This window comes from Lissotriton vulgaris, chromosome 5 (assembly GCF_964263255.1).
Source record: "Lissotriton vulgaris chromosome 5, aLisVul1.2, whole genome shotgun sequence".
NCBI lineage: Eukaryota > Metazoa > Chordata > Amphibia > Caudata > Salamandridae > Lissotriton > Lissotriton vulgaris.
In genome coordinates this window covers 622640831-622662903 of record NC_141693.1, presented here as the reverse complement: position 1 = coordinate 622662903, position 22073 = coordinate 622640831, and positions in this window count along the sequence as shown.

The following is a 22073-nucleotide window of genomic DNA, read 5'->3' as shown; positions in this document are numbered from 1 at the left end:
TTCATGCATTTCGACGCTATCGCTAGATATTTTAGCACAATTGAGAAAAACGTTGCAAATAGCATGTTTTCTCCGCTAACATATCCAGCAATAGGCAGCGATAAAAAAAAATGCGCTAAGCCCATTTTGCAATAAATATCGCTATTCCTTGGTAATATGCCCCTTAGTCCCTTCTCCTTGCACTGATTCTACCATTAGCCTTTGTAATTTTACGGCATTCTCCATGGAAACTACTTTTAACCTTTTAAACTCTGTGAAGTCTGGCTCACCTTCAGACATCTGTCCACCCATAGTCCTGGCGACTCCCGCCTCCGAACAAGCACCACAAATTTCTTTCCTAATTAATCTATCAATTACATCTGGGAAAGTGCCCTTGAACTGGAAGGTAGCCTTGATAAGACCCATTCCAAAAAAAGTAACTGTTTCCACTGATTTGGCTAACTACTGCCCTATTTCCCTCCTCCCTTCCTTGGCCAAGCTACTGGAAAAACATATTACCTATCAATTAACCACCTACCTGGAGACTAACAGACTATTGGATGACTCTCAGTCTGGTTTCAGACCTCTCCACAGTGCCAAGACAGCCTTGCTTGCAGTCACTGACCATATTAAATGTTCACTTGATTCTAATGTTTCGACAATATTGGTTTATTAGATTTGTCAGCGTCATTGGATATAGTGTATCACCCCTGACTTCTCGAAAGACTCCATGATCTAGGGATTAAGGGAATGGCCCTTAAATGGTTAGCGGATTTTCTATCACAAAGATCCCAAACAATCACCCATGGGCCCTATAGGTCTAGACACAATACCATTGCCCTATGGGGTGCCTCAGGGCTCCTGTTTGAGCCCCATGCTCTTTAATATTTACTTGGCCCACCTTGCTAAGATAGCCAGTGGCTTTGGATTTGAGATGATCTCATACGCCGATGACGCACAGCTACTTTTCTCTTTTGGCTCTGTTTTGTCCAAATCTAAAGCCCTGTTCTCTTCCGGGATGAAGACCATAGACACCTGGATGTTGGATAACTGGCAGCAACACAATCCTACAAAAACCCAATTTGTCTGGGCCCCAGAATGGTGGCATCTGAACTTGGCACCAGCCCCTCACCTAAATTGGTAGTAAAAAAATCTTGGTGCCCGCATAGATCAATATCTTCCTATGAAGGAACATATCACTGCTACCATAGCATCATTTTTACATGCTAGGCCTGTTGTGAAGTGTTTTCCCTCTATTACCTCTCTCCTCAAGAAAAACCTTGGTCCAAGCTTTGGTAATTAGCCGCCTCGATTATGGCAACTCCCTTCTGGCATCCATTAATGAGAATCTATTGTCCAAACTCCAGGCGGTCCAAAATATTGCCACACGCCTTGTCTGCAACTCTCTTCCACGTTCATCCTTAGCCCCTCTTCTCCAGTCTTTACACTGGCTTCCAGTGAAAAAGAAAATCATTTTCAAATTATGCTGCTTAACCCACCATGCCTTACACGGCCAAGGGCCCTCTTTTGTAGCAGCCAAGATTCTGCCTTACACCCTAGTGAGACTCCTTTGATCTGGTGACAAAGCTTTGCTTAAAGTCCCCAGGTTTACGAAGGCCAGAGCCGGCTACAGATCTTTCACCTTCATTGCTCCTCATCTTTGGAATAGTCTGCCCATGCAGCTTTGTCTCTGCGAAAGCAATTTTCTTTTAGGAAGACGCTAAAAACCCACCTATTTTAGCAACCTCAGCCTCCCGTTTGCCCGTTGTCCATTGTCCCGCACCGAGATAACCCTTAGGGGCGGATTCGAGCACGATATTAAGTTAAAATAACATAACATAAGACACAGCGACTTTGCTTAGAGCTGCCCAGCGACCATGTCCCCTTTCCCCACCTCTCCACAAACTACTTGTTAAAAAAACACAGAAATTCACTTAAAAATACAATAGTTATAGGGCCGTTATGGCTAAGAAATAACATTTGGAAAACCTTAGAAATTCACTTAAAAATCCACAGGTTACAGACACATCATAGTAAGAAAATACAATTAAAAAAACATTAGAAATTCACAGAAAAAGACACAAAGGTTAAAGGGACGTTACAGTTAGGCTCAGATTTCACTCGTACAAATCCATTCTATTTCCTAACTATAACATCCTTGTAACCTTTGGTTCTAACTATAGCTACATACTGGCGACCAGCAGTAGGTAATATATATGTCCACTGGATCCGATGCAGCATGAATCTGCATGAATCTACAGTCTTTAAAGACGCTATTATGCTTGAATGAAAACTCTGGACTGCAGGTTGAAGTGTTTGTTAACATTTACAGAGACAAATTCATTTCACCTGTGAGCAAGGCTCTTATCTGAGCCACAATTTGTGAGAAAGGAATCTTGTGTACTGACACTGGGATCTTGGAATAAACTATTTACATCAAAAACCTCAGTGCATTGGAGGTATTTGAGAAAGAAGGATATTGGATGATGATTTATATTGTGTCAAAGTTACAGACAATGAGCCTGATTCACAAAGGTAACATGAGACGAAAGTATAACTATGACTTTTGGTATTCACAAAGGGTATTTCCTATTTGTAAATTTCCTTTGTGAATACTGAAAGTCATAAAATTCAGCTTTCGGTAGTCACAAAGGGCATTTACGATAAGTTAATGCCCTTTGTGAATACTGAAAGCCGTAAAGTTAGTTTTTCGTCTCACTAAATCAACGATTGGTGGAAGCCTATCATCCTTCCCGGGCCCTCAGATCCGCGACCTCCTACCTAACCTCCGTACCACGTATAAGAAGAGCCAGATGCGGAGGTCGCTCGCTTTCCTACAACCTGGCCAGGATCTGGAACACTCTTCCCCTAGCAATCAGGTCAGAACCCAACCTGCTCACATTTCGAAAACTCTTAAAAACTTTTTAATAAATCCCTCAATTAACCTTTCCCTCTGCTCCCCTCACTCCTGCTCCTACAGTTCAACCCACCAGTTTGTCTACAGCGCTGGGACGCCTTTGGGTAGCCATCGCGCTTTACAAATCCTCATTCCATTCCACTTTATCTTTGTGAATTGGGCCCACAGTGCTTGAATATTGGAATGAAGCTGCATGTTAAACTTTGCTTAAAAAAGAACAAATGTTGGTTCACTATCAATTGAGAACATGCATACTGTAAAGAGGATGATGCAGCATGAATCAGCAGTGTTTAAAGATGCTATTGTACTTGACTGAAAACTCCTCACTGCAGGTTGAAGTGTTTGTTAACGTTTATAGTGCATGCTGGGAACTGGATGACCTGAAAGCACTGAACCATGTGGCATCATGGCTGCATATGGCTTTTTCTGCTGCAAATTCATTTCACCTGAGGCCAAGGCTCTTATCTGAGCTAACCTTGGGCTTAGGACTATGCTTCGCTTGTGGAGCGTGCGGGGCTTGCGCTACTACGCAAATTGCACGTAGCACAGTTTCAAAAACGCATAGAGTAGCGGGTTTTTTTTGCTTGCTCGTGGTCCTCAATGTCAAGTTGACGACAGCGAGCGAGCAATATCAACATACTGGTGAGACTTGTTACTCGTTCGTGATTAGCAACATCAAGTTGCCGATTGCGAGCATGGAAAATAAACCTCTCAGCGAGATTCTCAACGCAGGGAGGTCAGGTTTCAAATTGCGAGTGGCCGCTTATGCTCGTGACCGCTCACGATGAGAAACTACCAGTCCGCGTTGAGAAAGCTGACGCTTGAGCACAAATCTACTCGAGTGGCAAAAAACGACCACTTGCACTGTGCATGATCCCGTTTGCAATGATTACACAGTGTGGACAAGCATCCGGCACTGTGCAAGAAGTGTGTACAGCATTTTTCCTACCGCACTACGCAGTTCGTGTAGCTATGCGCAGCGTGCGTAGTGCGAAGTGAACTTCGCATAGCTACGCGTAGTGCTACTACACAAACTGCCCTCAGGGTTAATCTGAGCCAAAACTCGTAATGAAGTGATCTTGTGTGTTGACACTGGGATCTTGGAATAAAGGCTTGGTGGCACATGAAACTGGGCTTAAGTGCGCTTTTGCGCATCCTGGAGGTTTGAAGGCTCCTTAGAATTCAGAAACTGTCTTTTGCATTCATTTCAGGAGCATGACCTGCTTATTCACATGTTGAAGAGTACTTTCCTGAAAGTTCGAAAGCACGGAGGTAACCAAGGGATACAGGAGGGGTCGTCTACCTCCTCCCGACTTTTTGGGCCACCGGGCAGTGTCGAGTTTGTATTGAGTGTGCCAGCACTCTTTACATCAAAGACCTCAGCGCTTTGGAGGCATTTGGGAAATAAGGATATCTGATGATGTATATTGTGACAAACTTACTGACAAGGTTTTTAATATTGGAATGAAGCTCCGTTCCCGTGTCTTGAACCCACCCTGGAAGATTGGAGTCTACTTAAAATACAGAGACTGTCATGTGGCTATATATATGTGTGTGTGTATATATATATATTTATATATATATATATATATATATATATATATATATATATATATATATATATATATATATATATATATATATATATATTCACTGAAAAAACCATGGGTTATAGACCATATATAGTTAGGAATTAGCATTTACAAAACCTTATTTTACTCACACAAAACCATTGAAATTCCATATATAGTTAGTTGCACTAACTATATATCGCGCACCCGCAATCCGCTGCTGATGATGTCACATATTACATAATTCATGACATGGTCAGTGACATCACTGATGACATCACTGATGACAACTCAAATGACATCACTGACAACATCACTGATAATATCATTCATGTGATAATACAATGAACCTCTTCAGACTCTAATATAACCTTAGATACAATCAGTGTAAAAAGACACTCACAGATTGTCACTCATCCATGGAGTTACTCATACATCTAGTCAGTCATGCAAAGAATCAATCACACCTCCATTTCCTCAACTATACAGTTATACACACCTTACTAATTCAAACATATTCTAACACATATTTATTCTCCTATACGATCCCTGATGCAAGTTCACAATGATCCATACAGCCACTCACACATTCACTGGCTCTTATGCACGGTTATATATGTCAACTCTCACATGTACTGTGTTTTACATATGTACTTACTTTGACATGTTGCACTGAGATATCCATTCACTCACCAATACACTCATGCACACAGTCAACCGCCCATGCAGCTGTTTCCACATGCACTTTTGAACCCATACATCTAGTGAATCAACTGCTCACACATCTATGCACAGAGTCATACACCTCCCAGCCACTCACACACATACTTAGACTCCCATACAAATACTTGGGCAACCAATGAATATCCCATATAGTTACTCATATAGCTACTGATTAACACATTCAGCAGTTTACAGAACAACAGGCACAATGATGCACAAATTAAGACAGTTTAGTCACTAACCCATGCACTCAGTGAGACACATTTAATCACTCACTCATACAGTCAGTCATGCACCTACTAAATTCTTCATCCAGACACTTATACATCCACTCATTCTTCAATATGTAAGACATATTTTAACTTTACAGAAACATACAGTCATTGGATAATGTCATCAGTAATGTCATTTGAGTTGTCGTCAGTGATGTCATCAGTGATGTCACTGACCATGTCATGAATGATGTAATATGTGACATCATCAGCAGTGGATTGCGGGTGCGCGATATATAGTTAGTGCAACTAACTATATATGGAATTTCAATGGTTTTGTGTGAGTAAAATAAGGTTTTGTAAATGCTAATTCCTAACTATATATGGTCTAGAATCCATGGTTTTTTCAGTGAATTTTCAAAGTTTTGTAAATGCTAATTCCTAACTATATATGGTCTATAACCTATAGTTTTTTCAGTGAATTTCAATTGTTTTTTAATAGCAAATATCAAAAGCTTTAAAATGTCAAGTACATGGTAGGTAAAAACATTTTCGTGTCTATGCACGCTGATGTGCTTTGAACGCTGCCCCCCCTCCCCCCCTCTTTTCTTTTAGGAGTATTCTCTCTTTGCAGATAGTGAAGGGTAGGTAACGCAGGCCTTTGCCCCCGTTGAAATCCGTCGTGCCTGCTTCCCTCTCCATTTGATTTATTGTTATCCAAGCATTTACTGTTTTAGAATTGGTTCTCTTTGGTTCATTCTCTATTTACAAACAAGCACAGAGTCGCAATACTCTGTTTAGTCTTTGCAGATAGTGAAAAATCGTTAGAAACAACAAAAGGAATCAAGCAAAATCAGTAGGCCACTAATGGGATCTCTTTTTGACCTCGCTAAAATAGAAACATTAGGAACAACCCCTCATGAGAAATATGAAACTAGTGAGAGGAACTGAGCTCGACGCCATGATGGCTGCAAGACAGTTCGGCTCCGCCGCCCACCCCGCCCAAAACAATGACAAACCCTATGCAAATATTATAAATATATACAACACACCAGCAAAGTAACAGGGTAAAACGTTTTATTAAATAACTATTTACATGGCAGCCTGCTGCAACATCGATCTAAATGCATGCCGCCATTCCCGGGATTTCTCCCCGACTACTCTGCGGCCTACGAGATGGAGAGGCCGGGGCGTTGACTAGGCGGGGCCTCCGGCCGCAACCACAGCGCCAACGATCGCTGCTAACAGCCACTGATCTGAAGAACCGCTGCCTGCGATGCTTCCCTGAGCCGCTTGACGGAGGCCCCCGAGGGGCGGTGTGGTGGCGCGGACTCGGAGGGGGCGCTTGACTCCTGCCCCCTCCCCAAGTCTTGTTGCCCTGATGTGGCCTGAGATCGCCCCCGACATAGGCGGTCGGCTCCCGGAGTCAGGCGGAACTTGTTGCCTTTTGGTGACTCTTCCATTCTGGACCTTGTCCCACAATCCATTTGACCTGAAGACACGTCCTGCAGTGCCCTGGTCCAACCATCACATATACCTGCGCCAGGACACAGCGTGGGGTGCACTGAAAGGGAGAGGCAGCGCGAACGAGCCTCCCCCACCTCCCCAGGTGGAGGTTTATCAGCTACACCCCAGCGCTTCACTCGGCCACCTGAGTTGCGCCCGCTCCTGCGGCACAGGGCCTCACTCGGCCAGCTGAATTGCGCCTGCTCTTGTTATTACAGCGTCTCACCCGCCATCCGGATGAATTGCACCCACTCTTGCAGTACAGCGAGAGGCGGCTGCCACGGAGCTCAGGAAATGGCGGTCGACTCCACAGACTTGGGCATGGCCTGCAAGGATGGCTCTGGGCAACCCTGGAACTCGGACGCTTGACTGCTAGGGCATGGGCCCCATTCCCAAAAGCGTCCCTCAGCCTTGAAGATTCTACAAGAGTCACCGGGGCCCCCGACTCCCGCAGACTTACGGTGGGGAGCGACTGCCATGATTGCTTGCGGAATGGCCACGCCGGAGTCACGAGATGGTGGTGCTCTCATGCTGACGCCAGCTTCAGTCTGAAACATCTAGAAACACTGTAGACTACCAATTCGATCAGTTCCGGTGGAGCCCCAACGTGACCCGGTAGAGAAGAACTTGCCCTCCCCTCTTTGACTGATGGTTCTTGTTGCCTGTCCCTTCTGTCATATGACGCGCCGCGTTAGTGCACCCGGAAGTGCTCCGGTGCGCGAGGCGCGAAAAGCAGCTACCAGGAAGCGATCCGGGGCGCGGCGCGGAGTGCGTAACATAAGCATAACAGGTCATGTGACTTGTTAATAAAACTTTTCATTGGTTCATTTCACTTTTGGGTTCCTAATGATGTAAGGCTAGGTCATGTGACCTAAAAATAACACTTTTCATTGGTTCGGACTGGGAGGGGGCGCTTAGCTCCTGCCCCCTCCCCAAGTCTCTCTCGGCCAGCTGAGTTGCGCCTGCTCTTGCTATTACAGCATCTCACCCGCCATCCGGCTAAATTTCACCCACTCTTGCGATACAGAGACTCTTCCATTCTGGACCTTGTCCCACAATCCGTTTGACCTGAAGACACGTCCTGCGGTGCCCTCGCAATTCGGCCTGGTCCCTGAATGTGTGCAGGGGGACGGTATTTCTCGCTCGGCTAGCAGAGTTGCGCCCACTCTTGCGGCCTACGGCATGGAGAGGCCGGGGCGTTGACTAGGCGGGGCCTCCGGCCGCAACCACAGCGCCAACGATCGCTGCTAAAGGAGGGGAGCCTTGCCAGTGAGAGCCACTGATCTGAAGAACGGCTGCCTGCGGTGCCTCCCTGAACCACTTGACGGAGGCCCCCCAGGGGCGGTGTGGTGGCGCGGTCTGGGAGGGGGCGCTTAGCTCCTGCCTCCTCCCCAAGTCTCTCTTGGCCAGCTGAGTTGCGATTACTCTTGCGGCCTACGACATGGAGAGGCCGGGGCATTGACTAGGCAGAGCCTCCGGCCGCAACCACAGCGCCAACGATCGCTGCTAAAGGAGGGGAGCCTTGCCGGTGAGAGCCACTGATCTGAAGAACGGCTGCCTGCGGTGCCTCCCTGAACCGCTTGACGGAGGCCCCCCAGGGGCGGTGTGGTGGCACGGACTGGGAGGGGGCGCTTGGCTCCTGCCCCCTCCCCAAGTCTGTCTCGGCCAGCTGAGTTGCGCCTGCTCTTGCCATTACAGCGTCTCACCCGCCATCCGGCTAAATTTCACCCACTCTTGCGATACAGCGACTCTTCCATTCTGGACCTTGTCTCCCCAGAGGTACATCACCTTACACAGACATGCACTCTGATCTCCTTGGTCTCAGTCAAGCATCAATAGTAAGATTTTCATAGGTGAGTGTAAGTGGGGGCTGTTTGAGGACCTGACTGCATTGGAAAGCAATGTGATGCGGTGCCCCCGAGAGGCGGTGTGGTGGCACGGACTGGGAGGGGGCGCTTGGCTCCTGCCCCCTCCCCAAGTCTTGTTGCCCTGGTGTGGCCTGAGATCGCCCCCGACATAGGCGGCCAGCTCCCGGGGTCCGGCGGAACTTTTTGCCTTTTGGTGACTCTTCCATTCTGGACCTTGTCCCACAATCCGTTTGACCTGAAGACACGTCCTGCGGCCTGGTCCCTGAATGTGTGCAAGGGGACGGTATTGATTGGATCAAGATGGCGGCTTCACACAAAGCTGACTCAAGTGTTGCTGCGGATGCTATGCAAACAAAAACTGGTTTTCAGTTTGTACATTCTTCAGGATTTTTCCAACCAAGGCAGGTTGAGAGTTTGTAGAACGATGGCTTCAGATTTTCAACATACTACTCTTCAACATTCTTCATAAATGTAACAATGTGAGACTCACTAGGAGAACGGCCGTTTATCTTTCCTTTCAAAATGCTGCCAACAATATTTTCTGAATGGAAGACACCATCTTGTAGCATAAAAGGCTGCGTCAAGGGTGGTATTGCCCAGAATGTCTTGTTTTCTAGTGCTCGTAATGACAAAGCCAGAACTGCCGAAAAGGATTCTGGTCCTGCCGCTACTTACTGGAGACATTGAACTATACTCTGGATCTGCCTGGCCTCGACCAAAATGGCGCCAGTATGGGAGCGACTTGCAACTCCTTATGACGTTCTAGTTACTTAGCCTTGACGTTATGGGGGATGTATGCGGTCTTTGTGCACATGGCGGGCGGAGAAGGGTACTGACTGGGAATACGGACAACCCTATTGATGTCGATTTTTCATTATTAATTATTGTATTAATAAAGCTTCGAAGTAATGTTACCCATGATACTTGCCCATGGTGTGCGTATAGACGATTTTATTGTAACTGATCCTGTTATACTTTCAATTAAAAAATCAACCTTCACTGATCCTACAACCGTTTGTCACATTTAGTTTTTTCAATTAAATGGCTCGCTTGTTACATACTCCTATACCCCTGGCTTTTGAAAGACACCATCTTGTAGAATAAAGGGCTGCGTCAAGGGTGGTATTGCCCAGAATGTCTTGTTTTCTATTGCTCGTAATGACGAAGCCTGAACTGCCGAAAAGGATTCTAGTCCTGCCGCTACTTACTGGAGACATTGAACTATACTCTGAACCTGCCTGGCCTCGACCAAAATGGCGCCAGTATGGGAGCGACTTGCAACTCCTTATGACGTTCTAGTTACTTAGCCTTGACGTTATGGGGGATGTATGCGGTCTTTGTGCACATGGCGGGTGAGGAAGGGTACTGACTGGGAATACGGACAACCCTATTGATGTCGATTTTTCATTATTGATTATTGTATTAATAAAGCTTCGAAGTAATGTTACCCATGATACTCGCCCATGGTGTGCGTATGAAGGATTTTATTGTAACTGATCCTGTTATACTTTCAATTAAAAAATCAACCTTCACTGATCCTACAACTGTTTGTCACGTTTAGTTTTTTCAATTAAATGGCTCGCTTGTTACATACTTCTATACCCCCGGCTTTTGAAAGATACCATCTTGTACAATAAAGGGTTGCGTCAAGGGTGATACTGCCCAGAATGTCTTGTTTTCTAGTGCTCGTAATTACGAAGCCAAAACTGCCGAAAGGGATTCTGGTCCTGCCGCTACTTATTGGAGACATTGAACTATACTCTGAACCTGCCTGACCTCGACCAAAATGGCGCCAGTATGGGAGTGACTTGCAACTCCTTATGACGTTCTAGTTACTTAGCCTTGACGTTATGGGGGATGTATGCGGTCTTTGTGCACTTGGCGGGCGGGGAAGGGTACTGACTGGGAATACGGACAACACTATTGAAAACGCAAAAAAAACAATTTTTTTTTTTTGCCCCGCGGGGCCCTTTTAAAGCCTCCACATCAAACCTAGGGGGTCAGGGAGGATCTACTATGCCCCCTTATGGTCTTTTCCCCCTTCGTTTTGGCCTCCTCTTGTCTCTCGATCCTACCGAGAGACAAGATGGCGGCCGCTCCGGACTGTTTAGAATGTTGACAGACACCGAAGAGCCAATCAGCTTCGCTTCGCAAAGTTCCGTTATGCGAAAAGTACGCGAACCGGAGCACTACCCGGGACGCTGTCACAGATATATATATTTTTTTGAACGTTAATTTATCAAAATCCACTGGAGCACATATATTGAGACCTAGCAAAGGCACATCGGGCTAACAGTCCCTACAATTTTGCCAAGTTTCATGCAAATCCATTCAGCCGTTCGAGCTAAAAGTGAGGCCAACCGCCCTATGGAAATTAACATGGGAAAAACGCGTTTTGGGACCCCCCCTTTTTTCTTGGCCCCCCCTTGACGAACCCCCACAAATTTTCAGGAGCTTCTCAGAAACAAAATGTGCAATTTTCCTGAAAATTTCAGCCAATTCCGTCCACAAACGCCAAAGTTATTAGACATAGAATTTTCAAAAATCCCATAGAGAAAAAATCCTAACTATATATACCTACTGGCGACCGCCAGTAGGTAATATATTTAGGTATTGGCCCATGATGTGTTACTATATTCATTTAAAACATATTTCATATTCGGCATCGTTTCCACCAATCCCCATGTTTTTAGTGTATGAAAGACAATACATAATAAACTTCTATGTCTATGACTTAAGCACGTCCAATGAATGTCCATTTAGCACGCACTTGTCACTTTAAATTTGTTCAGAACCAACCTACCTGTGTCATGTGATACATATATATTACTGGTGATCGCCAGTAGGTAGTTATACTTAGGATCTAGTTTCCATAGGAAAAGCACTTTTTGACTTGCCTATATCTTTGGTGCCATTTAACTAATTTTCACAAACTTTTCCCAAAAAAGTGTCAAAGTAAGTTCTGTTGTGCATGGGAGGTTTTGGGGTGAGCTGTTAAGTGGGGCTTGAGAAAAAGTGGGTTCAAATAAAGTGCTTTTTCCCCATTTTAATTCCCATAGGAACTCTTTGTCGAACCTACAGCCTTTAACGCTGGTTGGAATAACACCAAATTTGGCAAAATGCTAGATGTTGTTACACAGATTGTGCTTTTTTTGGAGGGGTTCCATCCAACTGGCCTTCATGGACTTGTCCAGTGTTTTTAACACTGTTAACCATGAGAAATTGTGGGGGTATATGGAGCAAATGGGTTTTGAAGAAACTCCTATATCCCTCCCACATAGGCTTCACACCTCCACAACGGTTGCCGTACGATACAGTCCTAGGGGGAGAAGACGGGCCCCATCGTCTCCACAGAAGGTGTCCGGCAGGGTTGTATTTTAGCTCCATTCCTTTTCTTATTGTATACAAACGGTTTAGAGGCTTTTTAAATAGAGAAGGAATTTGATTTCCCTAAAATTGGAGGCACTGCGATCCCATTGTTATCTTACACTGTTTTAATGGCTTTAACAGCCAATAGCCTCCAAAGGTCACTTAATGCTTTTACTGATTTTATGGCAGCATTGGATTTTAAAGTAAATGTTATTAAATCGTATGTAATGTTTTGTGGCCCTAAAGATACTAAAACAAGAAAGTCTGAGGTTAGGGGCAAGACCATTGATAAGTTGAAAATGTTTACATACTTAGGGAATATTTGTAATGATACTATGAATTGGGACCGTCTTATCACAGCTAGGGTACAACACACCAGTAAGGTTGTGGAGGGATTATTTAGTTTTGCCCGCAAGTTAGGTCATAAACCAGTGGCAAAACTTGTTACTCTCTACAAAGCTAAATGTTTGTCAGTGGCATCCAATGAGCCGGGAGTCTGGGTCTACTATAATAGCTAACAACTGCAGGTCCTGGAAAACAAATTTATAAAGAGATTATTATTGGCTCTTAATAGTGCTCCCACACATTTTTGTCACCAGAGGCTAGGGTTGGCCTATCTTGAAGATCAAATGTCTATTGCTTCATTGCTCTTATGGGCCAAGATTTGGTTATCTGAGAACTTAATGTTCTCAAAAAACGTTATTAAAGATTGTACCAACTTAGATATGCACTGTCTATTCCCTGGCTTTGCTTTGTGGAGAAAAATGTATATGAGTTAGGTTTGAGGCATTAGTACGATAATCCTGCCAGTATTGAAACAAATGTGAAAGATGTTATTAAAATAGGTATTTTATGCCAGGGCCCTCCTGTTCCATGCACAATTGGTAGTATCAGATCCCTTATGTTTATTTCCCGGACAACAGAAATTTTATCTAACTTTTACTGCTAAAGTTAAAGCACGATTTTACCTGACTAGGCATCGATTAATCACATTGCACTATTTAGTGGCATTCCCTAAACAATCAGGTTGGGTTCATAGTTTATCACCATGTCCGTGTAACAATTTGGCAGACCAGAGCATATTGCACTTTATTTTGTTCTGTCGCCTTTATAAAGATCCGAGGGGGGGATTTTTAACCCCACTACTGATGGAAATACGGCAATGCACTTATATTGGCAGTTTTCATTTTTTCCTGTCTTTGTCTACATTAACCATCTGCTGTTTTGAATTTTATTAGAGTTGAAATGTCTATAAGAAAACGCTATGAGCTATTATAACTGAAGAAAACCTGAATGCCCCTTGTTTTTTTATAAAACTATTACATGGACTATATTGTACGGGTGATACTAGAGATGGATGCTTAGGATATTCGATGTCAGGGCCCATATCTCCTTTCAGTACTGTATGCACTTTATCAATCAATTGCTTTTATTGTTTGTTTTATCCACGTTTCTGTAATCATGCTATGTAAATTTTATTTTAGCAATGTATTTGTGTCAAACTTTTATGGTTCTTATAACCAAATAGTTATTTTGATTGATTGATTAGTGTAGCTAAAAATATAACTATACTTCCTTCAGAGTAAATGTCACATGACACTTCCATTTTGTTTAGTCTTGAAGAGACAAATAGTGCAATACATTCTCTTAAATTAGCTAAGGCACTTGGGCCTGATAAAATTCCGGGTGATCTTTTTAAGTCAGAGCCATTTATCTGGTCAATCTAGTTTAACATATTATCGAATGCCATCTCGGCCGGGGGAGTTATCCCTGACTTATGGAAAGGGGCCGAGATAATAACTATATTTAAAAAGGGAAATGCTAGTAATCCAGCCAACTATAGACCAATAAGCCTGCGAGATAATGCCCAAAACATTTTCAGTCGGCAAGTCCTGAATAAACTAACGGTATGGATGGATAAAAAACAAATTCTCTCTTCCATTCAAGCCGGTTTTAGATCAAAAATCAGTACTATAGGTCAGATTTTTAGAATTTCACTATTCCACTGGAAAAATGTGCTTTTACAACAGGGTACGCTGTATGTCACCTTTATAAATCTTAGAGCAGCCTTTGACCTCATCCCCCGCTTCAATTTGTGGCAGGTCCTACTCAACTTAGGTGCCCCCAACGACCTTGTACATTTACTGAGTAAGTTACACAAGAATAATTATGCCCAAGTACACTGGGGACCGAGTGGTGAACTAACAGAACGCATTCCTATTGAACGGGGGGTTAGGCAAGGCTGCGTGCTTGCCCCTACTTTGTTTTCTCTCTACCTAAATGGTGTAGTCAAGGTTCTGAAAAATTGTGCAAATGACTCCCCAATGCTGAATAATAGGAAGGTGCTGATCTTATTATTTGCCGACGACTCACTACTCATTTCATATTCCCCCATGGGTCTGCAGACCCTGGTAAACAAATTCTTAGGCTTTTGCAATGAAAGGGGTCTTGAGATCAATGTTAATAAAACTACATTTAGGATATTGGGTAATGGGGCTAGGAAAGGTAAAACAACTATACGCATCGGCAATGAGATCCTTGAGACGGTTGACAATTTTGATTATTTAGGAGTATGATTCAAGGACTGTTTTAAGTGGCTAGACTAGATTATGAAAAGTAAACTGCTTATCGAGCACAGGTCAAATGCCATTCTGAGGATGCAAAAGAGAACAGTGTCCCACGTAGTATCCCCAGCTCTGGAGATTTATCGCGCCAAGGCGCAAGGGGCTGCTCTCTATGGGGCTGCAGTTTGGGGATATGTCTATGCTCACCCTTGGCACTGGTAGAAAATAGCTTTGCTGGGAAAGCATCATGTCTCCTTCATAATACACCCCTTATTCCATTGTATCTAGAACTTGGACTAAAAAGGTTAACTGATTTGGTTGCCTTGAACATATTGGTTTATTGGGTCCATCTCTGGTGTACACCAGAGCTTGTTGATTATAGGGATTCTTTGCGCAAAGTTCTTAATCTACCAGGTGCTAGATCACTTCCGTTGATCAAACATGTGAAATTTAGGTCTCCATAGATTCTGGGTTGATCCTACCAAATAAAGAAAACTGACATACACCTCTTATTGGGATTTTACCAATGCAGGTATAATAAGAAGTACTGTAGGATCTCTGACCAATACATGTCTTGATTTTAAACCTCTCCCATTTCAAGAGGAATACCTATATTTTATACCCTCCGCTTTTCCTAAAAGCCTTTTTGTACGGTTTCAGCTGGGGATACTACTTGTAAAATCGTTCCCCCACAAATGGAATATAGCCCAGCTAACACTGACCTGCCCAATGTGTAATTAGGAGTGACGAAAACAAATCACATTTATTATTTTTCTGCCCAGAGTGCTCCTCCCCTTGTAGGAGGTGGTTTATTCCTATTTGTGATGAACTGGGGGTTACACGTCATCAAATAGCCCTAAGGATCCTAAAGGCAGATCTTTCTCCCAGAACTGTTTTAGCGGTTAGTTAATTTCTTGAGGCAGTTTGGCATAAGCGCAATGCAATTTTTACAACTAAACCAGTGTAATGACCATGAGCTCTATTTCATTATTTATCTTGTAATAGTGAACTGGTTTTCTTCTGTATTGATTTTATGTTATTTTTTTATTGTAGTTAGATATACATATTTCTTGTTGTTTTTTGTACTGATGCCATTTTTGATGCTATTAGTTTGGCTTTTGTCAAATAATGTGGCACTAGATTTTATCTGATTCTGAAGCACTTGGCACTTTAAACTTGGTTATGGCCTTGATGAGGGTAGATACCATATATAGCTGCTACTATTGTATAAGCATTTGTTTTACCCATATTTTATCTTTGTATCACTATTTGTTTTACAATTATTGCAATTTTTTTTATGGGAAGTGGTACTTGAAATGAGCTATAGTCCTCTTGCGCTGGAAGAGCCTATAGGCTATACCTCGACTGATAATGGTTCATTGGGCAATAACACGATCTAAGTCTGTGTATTGTTATTGAAGTTTTAATGTAATAACCAAATAAAGTAAATTACTACTATATATATATATATATATATATATATATATATATATATATATATATATATATATATATATATATATATATATATATATATATACATATACATACATATACATATACATACAAAGATTCCATTGGTGGGGACTTTAGATCTTTCACCTCAAGTTGTGGTCTCAGCCTAGGATTGCTAACCAGGCCACCACATTGAAGGCACTGGCCGAGCGGTGGAGTCTTGGGACTCAAACATTGATGGAGGGATTGTTTTGAACCCGGATGCCTGATTTACATTTTCCAGGCTAATGCTTCTATGATATTCCAGTTGGATAGAAATATAATGAGAGTCAGAGAACAAATGCTTGATATTTCATTTGGGACATGAGATGCATTTATCCCATTGATGGTACAAGAAATGAATCATGAGTCTATGCACACAAGAAAAGCGGCTTTGGAAGCTCAATTTGAAAAGTAGCAGAGGACTTGAATTGTACTCCAGTCCAGATTTTGAGTATACTGTTATGTTGTGTGATGCAACATCATAATACAAAACATTCATCACAGATATTGCTCTCAGTTGTACTGACTGGACATTATTTTTAACTTAGACTTATTTTTGAGTTTTATGTAAACTAATTCTGAGAAGCATATGGAATGTGTTGCATTTATTTTTAAAGGTTGCACACTGTCATACATGTTTTAAACCAACTGCTGATAAATAACTTAGTATATTTTCTATGTTTTGTTTGTTTTTAAGGTTTAAATGGAGCATCAAAATGGTGGATTACAGATTGAGAAAGGCAGTTGTGAGGTAACGCGTATCTGTATTTTTGCAACCGGGGTAACTTGACCCAATAAATAGGTTTGATTCCCTTGACTTCAAGTGCCAGTTTTCATTCTCTGAGAGGAGTTTGGAATAGAGTTTTGTGATACATTTGTGTTTGCAGCAGCACTGTTTCTGTGCACCACCAGCAATTGGGCAGCACACCAGCATTCCTCATTTTCTTCCTTTTTGTATACATAACACTTTATGTTTGCAGTTTTATATATAATGCCAAATAAAATCTGTTAATCTCAAGTCCACTGGGAGTGCAGCATTACACTTTATGTTTGCAGTTATATATAACTGCAAACATAAAGTGTAATGCTGCACTCCCAGTGGACTTGAAATTAACAGATTTTATTTATTTATATATATATATAACCTACTTGCGGTCGCCAGTAGGTAGTTATAGTTAGGACTAAGTTACCCTAGGAAAATTGCAACATTCTATTCCCAATAACTTTAGCGCTGATTGACGAACCTCTGTGAAATTTTTAAAACTTATGGCCCGTTTCGGTCCGCTCCTATCTTGAAAGTTTTGGGGTGATTCGGCAGTGGGGGTTGAGAAAAAAAGGTGGGGTCCCAAAACATGTTTTCCCCATGGAATTTTCCATAGGAACCTTTAATCGCAGCTACAGCCCAAACTTCTGAATGGAATTACTCCAAATCTGGCAAAAAGGTAGCCCTTGTTTCAGAAAGAGCCCTTTTTGTTAAATGATGTAAATCCGTTCAGTAGTTTTTTAAATATTAATGGAAAAATAAATATATATATCTGGGCGGAGCCTAACCACACATCTCATCGTGAGATCTGATTGGCTGTCAGCACTTCATCCAAGAAGTGTTGGCAGCCATCTTGGGACCAATATGCATGATAGCACCTCATTAAAAAGCATTGCAGTTAATAGAAGATTTTAAGACTTTAGTTACATTATAAATCATTTGTTGATGGTACCATACTCATTTTAGGAATTGTGGTGTGTTCTAAGGTGATTTTACCATGTGAAAAAGCCTTCTGCTGGGATATCATGTTTGAGAGAAAACTATTTTCTCATGCTTTTCCCACAGAGGTTTAGAAGATGATCTATAGGCTAAACTGAGAGCATATTTTCTGTAAATTCACATTATCTTTCTCAGTCATGTGAGAATGAAGTCTGGCATTCTCAGTAAAACATGTACATCCAACAAGGGCAGAGACTGTCAGTTGATTCCTTTGTGTTCTACTGCAACTTCCCAGAGTGTTCTAAAGAACAACTAGAGCGCTAACAGTCCTACTTATGACAAAAGTATTGCACACATGAAGCCATATTGATTGGAATAAAGTGGTAACTCTTAAAACATAACATTTAAAAAGGAACAAAATGAGGGGGTACATTTTGCCATAGAAAGTATGATTAGTACTGCAGAAAGAAAGATTAGGGCACATTTTGAGTGACTTCTCAAAACCTCTTCTATTTAATTAAAAAATTCTGACATGCAGACTGAAACCTGCATTTTCAATACCAGCAGCAGGATTCCCTGGTGAGCAGTAGCTTTACAGTGATCTAATGAGCAACTAGAGTGCTAACATTCAGAATGTATGGCAAATGTGTGACATATCTGAATACCTTCTTTGAGGAATCAAAGTAAAAAGCTGAAAGCATTTCCTACTGAGGAGACTGCAGTAATGAGGAAATTAGGAAACTTCATAACAAATAAATCTCCCAAGATGGCCACCAAAGACAAAAGAGCCGAAATGTAGCACAAATATCACCCAGATGTAGCCCACATGTAGCCCAATGACAGAAGTGTGCAAAACACTTTTTATTTGTTGTTTTTGCAGTTTTATACAGTGCAGACTTGTCAGGTATTGGGGTACTTTACACGAGCATTGGTTACATCACACAAGAACAAATTAATTTTGGTTTTAGACATGGGGAGATTGAGTGATTTGACCAGAATCACAGAATGTCGAGCTGAAGCAGAAACTCCAGCCTGGTTCCCCAGTTGCAAAGTCTGCAGCTCTGGAAAAAACACCACACCCTCTCCTCTAAGTGCAACATTTATTCAAGTGGTCACCTAGATAAAAAAAACATAAAGATAACAAATAATTTAAAAGTGCTTTGTCACTATTTGAAAACTCTGAAAATATGTCCTCATTTTAGTTTTTTAGAGCACTAACCATAATTTTGATGCACATAAGACCCCCTCATATATGTAATTTCGAAGGTTAATGCTCTAGGTATTACAGTTTTGATTACATCAAGATGACGTCAAGCGTTCCACACTTTTGTAATAAATGTAGAATGTTAGCAATCTTTTGCTCATTAGGATACTGTTGAGAAGCAGAGGCCAGGGGCACAGACTCTGAAAATTGAAGGCAAGTAGAAGGGTGCAGAGGCAACAATTTGACGATACTGGGTAGGCAGGAAGGGCAGTGACAGCACAACAGACTATTGAGGGCAGTGGAAAGAGGGGCAGGGGCAACAAACCAACAATACAGGACTGGCAAGAGAGGCTGTGGCAATATAATAGTCCATTGTGGGCAGAAGGAAGAGGCAGTGGTAGTACAACCGTACGTGCCAACAGATTCGATTCAGCCAGGGCACGTCCAATGTTTTTAAGCCTAAATGAGCTTTATTTGATCTGTTTCCTGTCTACAATCTCCTCTTTTTCAATGTAAGTCAAAGGGGAAAATCAATGCCCCAGTTGTTTTTCAAAATCTCCCTCTTACCAAGTTCAAAATGTTAGCAAGTATGGTACATTGGATCACGGAAGGCAGGTGGAATTGGGGTAGGGACATGGACTTGGATAACAGAGGACAGGAGGACATGGAGAGGTGCAACAAACTGACCCCACAGGGCAGGCATCAGGGTTTGCAGCAGCACAATATACCACACAGGGCATGCGGGACGGGAGTGTACCACAACAATCCATAGAAAGCAATAGGGATGGGACAGGACCATGCACATGGACAACAGAGAACAGAGGGGAAAGAGGCAATGGTAGCTAGCTGGCCATAATGGATAGACAAGAGAGAAAGCTGCAGCATAACGGACCATAAAGGGCAGGAGGGACAGAACAGGGGCATTACAATGGAACAGACAAGCCAGTAGGGAGGGAATAGGGGTCTGCACATGGAAACTGAGGGTTGGGGGCAAGGGGGCAGGGCAGGAGAAGCAAGATGACCATGAAGATCAGGCAGGATGGGCACTAGAAGCAAGACACACCATGGAGAGCAACAGTGAGACTATAATGGCATACACTCAGACCATGGAGGGAAGGTCGGAGGGGGTCAGGGGCAGCTAGCTGACCACACAGAGAAGGTGGGAGGGCCCATGGCAGCACAGAGGACCATGCATGGCAAGTGGGAGGGTTAGTGGCAGCACAATGGCTATGATGGGCAAGAAGGAGGGTGCAGGGGCATGAACAAAGGACCATGGAGGATAGAAGGGAGGATCAGGACCTGGGCACAGACAAGAGAGTTCAGGGGAAGGGGCCTCACAACAGACCACCTGGGGCAGGCAAGAGGAGCAGTTGCAGCACAACAGACCAGGGAGGGCAGAAGGGTGTGGCAGTAAAATGGACAATGGGGGACAGGAGGAAGGGGATAGGGGCATAGAATGTGGACAGGCAGGGTGGAGGTGGCAGGGACAGGTTACAGTCATTTGACAATGGTAGGCAGGTGGGAGGGGAGTCCCAGCTCAACAGACCACTCAGAGTAGATGGGAGGGGCAGGTCCATGGAACGTGGTAGGCAAAAAGGATGGAGCAGGGGCATGCACACAGACATCGGAGGGCAGGGGGAAGGAGAATAGGGGCAGGAAGCTAAGCACAGTGACTAAGCAGGAGGTCAATGATGGGGCATAGATTTTGGCAATGGAGGGCAGGAGGAGTGAATTGGTACATAATGCTAAATGGAGAGCAGTGGCTGCACATCATACCATGGATGGAGGGAGGGAGGAGGCTAGTTCATGGATTCAGACAACAGAGGATAGGGAGGAGGTGGATGGGGCAGCAAGCTAACTGTTCAGAGAAGGCAGGAAGGCCAATAGCAGAACAACGGCCACACAGGGCTGCAATAGGGGGGCATGGAGATGGACTTGGACAATGGAGGGCTAGGAGGAGGGAAGGCAGGAGCAGCAAGCTTGGGTGGGGGCAGCACAATGCCAGGCCCTGCTTCAAACCCCCCCCCCACCATCCATTGTGATATGCATCTTAATTAACATTAAAAAAACTAGAGATTTGCTGAAAAAAACAAAGATTGCAGGGACGGTATAGTTAGACTCAGATTTCACTCATACACAACCAGTGAAATTCAGCAGTTATAGTTACCTGAACTAACTAGAACTTATTCCCCTGCAATGTACTGCTAATGACCTTAGACATTACATCATTCATGACATGGTCAGTTACATCACTCATGACATCACTCAGGACATCTCAAATGAGCTGTGAATGGAATGAAACTATACAGATGGCCCCAAAAAGAAGATAAGGAACATTTTAGGCCAGCAGCAAGTCAGCTTGACCCGGTCCAAGTGGGATGGCAGACATAGAGAAGTGTAGGTCATGGTGAGCGCTTTTCTTACAGTGAATTATGCAGCTTGTTTGTTTTATTCTAGACCTGTTGGCTCCTCATCTCGCAAACTCAGACAATGCTGGGACAGTTAATGTCAGACCACACTCGTTAGGACGGTTAACCCTGTGATTTTTCCTTTGTGCAACTTTTAAATGGTTCCTGCCATTTGTGCCCCTAAACTGAGCCCTGGGGAAAAGCTATTAAGGAAAGTGGAGTTTTTGCCCGGTAAAAAAACAAATATGGCACAGAACTTCCATAGAGACGGTTTGCCGAGCTTCTGCGGCCTTGGCTGATTACATTCCACCTGGAAGGTGGGGGGCCGAGGTTCGAAAAAAATGAACATGTAGGAAGTAATTCGCCAAGTGAATCACCTTTCCAACCAGCACTTCCCCCCGCCTGTGCTGCGGGAGTTCAGATTTAACTGAACCTAGTTACTGCCCGTCTCCACCCTCATGTATACATTTTCCCTGGCTTGCGGTGTCAGCATCGAGCGTCTCTTTCAAGTTGCACCGCTGCAGAGTTTGGATTTATTTGTTCGGTGAGGGCT